Source organism: Rhynchophorus ferrugineus, unplaced genomic scaffold (genome assembly GCF_030347505.1).
Source record: "Rhynchophorus ferrugineus isolate W39M unplaced genomic scaffold, kcgeb_rfMv2 rfM5, whole genome shotgun sequence".
Classification (NCBI taxonomy): Eukaryota; Metazoa; Arthropoda; class Insecta; order Coleoptera; family Curculionidae; genus Rhynchophorus; species Rhynchophorus ferrugineus.
This window is the reverse complement of record NW_027472584.1, coordinates 27,958,909-27,962,900: the sequence shown is the minus strand read 5'-3', so window position 1 is coordinate 27,962,900 and position 3,992 is coordinate 27,958,909.

Genomic DNA, 3,992 nt, shown 5'->3' with positions numbered 1-3,992 from the left:
GTTTATATTAATGATGTGGCAAGATCTTTTTTCACCGTTCTTAACCTAAACATAATGGTAAACAAAAAGTTGGATTGGCGGTCATTGAACGTGCTTCAAATTAAACTCGTTAGTTTTTGCGGATAGAAATGACCAGGAGCCCATGCCATGTGGCTTTTATTACCAGACTTTCATTCAGAAATATGTACATTTACAAACTCGTTCCAAAAACCTGCCACATCCAGACAACTTGAGAGAAGGTATTATGAGGCTGTCGTTTAAGATCATTTTAAATCTCTCCATGGATACGTTTAGGTTAACAATAACGTTCTTATTCTAACGAGAACAATTTGCATTGTTTTAAAATATTAAAAATTTATTAGAAAATTATTTACGACGGTTTATTTAATTTTTTGATTTGCATTTTATTAAATTCTCCTATAATTTTTTATATTCTCCAGTTCTATAAATTAAATTTCAACAATAATCGTCTATCATGTTTGTTTACAAGATATTTAGAATTTTAAAATCAGCTTTTAATTTAAATTGACGTCTGGTGAACAGAGAACAACTCAGAAAGATTGTTCTTGCTTACGAACTGATTTTTCTGTAAATTTTAGTGGCATTAACTTCTGATTCATTTATAATGCAAGAATATTAACAATTATCAAATAGCTTCATAGAATTTTAATTCCTCATTTGTCAGTCAGTTATTAGTTCTTACGTGGGATATATGACAAAGTAGAAAGCAGTAGTTAAATTAAAGTTAAAAGAAGTTAAAGATAAGCTCTCTAGAAGGGTAAGATCGAACAGTCGAAGAAATAAGCAACCAACAATGCAATTATATTTAAAAATATAGGTAAATAAATTGTTCTTCTAAACAGCCTGCTGTATTTATTATATTTGCAATATATACTTTAGTTGAGAACATCTGTAAATATACTTATAGTATATTTCCAAACATTTTAAAGCATTGATAAATATTAAGGTATTTTTTTATAAGATATGTGACTACATGAAATTTTATTCTTTGAACTTTCTATCAATTATTTTCATTATTTACTTAATAGACCTAAGTTTTTAAAAATTAGAGTTAATATTTTATGATTGTAATTACATTCTTTCAATATGTGCTTTTCTTAATTGAGAAAATAAATTATAAATCTAATTGTGTTCGTTATTGTTTTAATATACATGATATAGTGATATATAAATCCAAAAATATAAATATAAATCGATATACAAGCACATATTACTTCCTTTATTATTCCATATTTATCTTTATAACATAAAAAAAATAAATATTATGTATATTTATGTTTGAGGCTCTGAATTTGCTACTGCTCTGAACTTATTTTTGACAATTTGTTATAATATTAAGTTGTGAAAAATCTAAACTTATCAATACCTTGTTGATTATTAAATGTTAATTGAAATTAGATTTAATTAAATGACCCTTTAAAAAGGTTAGTGAGTATTAGTTCACTTTTACTTTTAAGACACCCTGTATTTTTACATCTACATAATTAAATAGACGTTAAGGACTAAATAATATTTTACCTGTATATAATTAATATTGTTATTTATAATAAAATAACGTAACGTAAATATTGTTAGGTGTATGTTAATAAATAAGGTACATATTTTGCGTAGAAAAAAGCGATTTTGAATTCGTTAAGTTATCATTAACTCACAGCAAATATTGACGTAAGCCTGAAGATTCTTCTTGTATACAAAAACACAAACATCATCCCCTAAAACAATTTGAGTGTTTTAATTGGATATTCTATTCGACAGCCGAACTGAATGTCAAATACTTGAAGAAGAGAAAAAATCCAATGAAGTTGTAAAAATTTAGGATTAAAAGGTATTTTTTAAAAACAATTGGGTACGACTAAATATGATGAGCATTCTCTAAAATCAGTTTAACAGTTGTACGACTTCTGGTACCGCCATTATTTTAAGATTCAATTCGTATTAGGTGCTTGCATGTATTCTGATCCTATCAACGTAAATAACTATATTAAATTTAATAAGATTTCTCTAGTTAAGCTTTATTGATTATTACTTGAGTTTCAAATAAATTTCAATAAAATTTACCGACAACAGTCATGATCATTAATTATTTCTTATATTACAATATTTTCCGTATTTTTTTAATTCTCAAATTCATCAAAAATCCTTACAATTCAAATTAGGCTCCTTAATATTTAACAAACATAGTTTGGACGAAAACTTCGCTTCCATTTAGGCTTAATTACCTAATTTTGATGTCCCCTATTATATTAGTTGATTTTCAAAACAACAAATAGGGCGTTTTCCGCTAATTAAGTTTTGGTTCTAAGCTAATTCGACCTCGTTGGCCTACATAGCAATTATCCGAAATACAAAATTGAATCTCAGGTTCCATATCTGCTAGTGTATTGGTTCGATATTCGACCAGATAAACTGTACATGTGCCAACGGTCAAATACAAACCTTATCATCTAGCCATAAAGTGGGTGAGAGAGAGAGTGAAAAAAAAACAAATTTTAATCAACGAGCGTTTATATTGACCTCAAAAGATGTCAAATTGATCTCGGCTTTATTTTAATTAAAGTAGGGCCCATAATATTTTAAATTTAACTGAATGTCAAATACTTGAAGAAGAAAAAAATCCAATGAAGTTGTAAAAATTTAGGATTAAAAGGTATTTTTTAAAAACAATTGGGTACGACTAAATATGATGAGCATTCTCTAAAATCAGTTTAACAGTTGTACGACTTCTGGTACCGCCATTATTTTAAGATTCAATTCGTATTAGGTGCTTGCATGTATTCTGATCAAATCAATGTAAATAACTATATTAAATTTAATAAGATTTCTCTAGTTAAGCTTTATTGATTATTACTTGAGTTTCAAATAAATTTCAACAAAATTTACCGACAACAGTCATGATCATCGATTATTTCTTATATAACAATATTTTTGGGGTTTTTTTAATTTTCAAATTCATAAAAAACCTTACAATTCAAATTAGGCTCCTTAATATTTAACAAACATAGTTTGGACGAAAACTTCGCTTCCATTTAGGCTTAATTACCTAATTTTGATGTCCCCTATTATATTAGTTGATTTTCAAAACAACAAATAGGGCGTTTTCCGCTAATTAAGTTTTGGTTCTAAGCTAATTCGACCTCGTTGGCCTACATAGCAATTATCCGAAATACAAAATTGAATCTCAGGTTCTATATCTGCTAGTGTATTGGTTCGATATTCGACCAGATAAACTGTACACGTGCCAACGGTCAAATACAAATCTTATCATCTAGCCATAAAGTGTGAGAGAGAGAGAGCGAAAAAAAAAACAAATTTTAATCAACGAGCGTTTATATTGACCTCAAAAGATGTCAAATTGATATCGGCTTTATTTTAATTAAAGTAGAGCCCATAATATTTTAAATTTAACTAAAGGAGGTCTGTGAATATAGGGTGGGACATATGTTAAAGTCAAAGTATTGTAGGGTTTCTATTTATCGCATATTTCTCATTTCCTGGCGAATGTTTATTGATTGTAGCTCCATTTCGCGAATAGCTCGATGAATATTCTCCTTAAGTGCATCAATTATCTCTGGATCGTTGGAATAATACTGGCTCTTAACATATCACGCGGTAGTGTTGCCAATGTCGAGATATCCACCAATATAACTCAATCCCTATTAATTTGTTAATAGACTTTGTTATAACGCTAATAACTAAATATTATTTTTATATGGGATTCTGTCTAAATTTTATATGCGAGATCATTGTTTTCCAGATTGCAATTCCGAGTTTTTCCTCTATATTCGAAATAGAGAAACAACTGCGGCAAATGTAGCAATATTAACTCCTGTAATAAAAAACTTAATGAAAATTTTTAAGTCGAGCTAATTGAAATACATGCTTTCTGTTATTATATTATATTAAACAAAATGAACAGAACATAATTATGCCTATAAATTAGTTTTTAAAGCAGTTTTTTTTTAATTTCAACT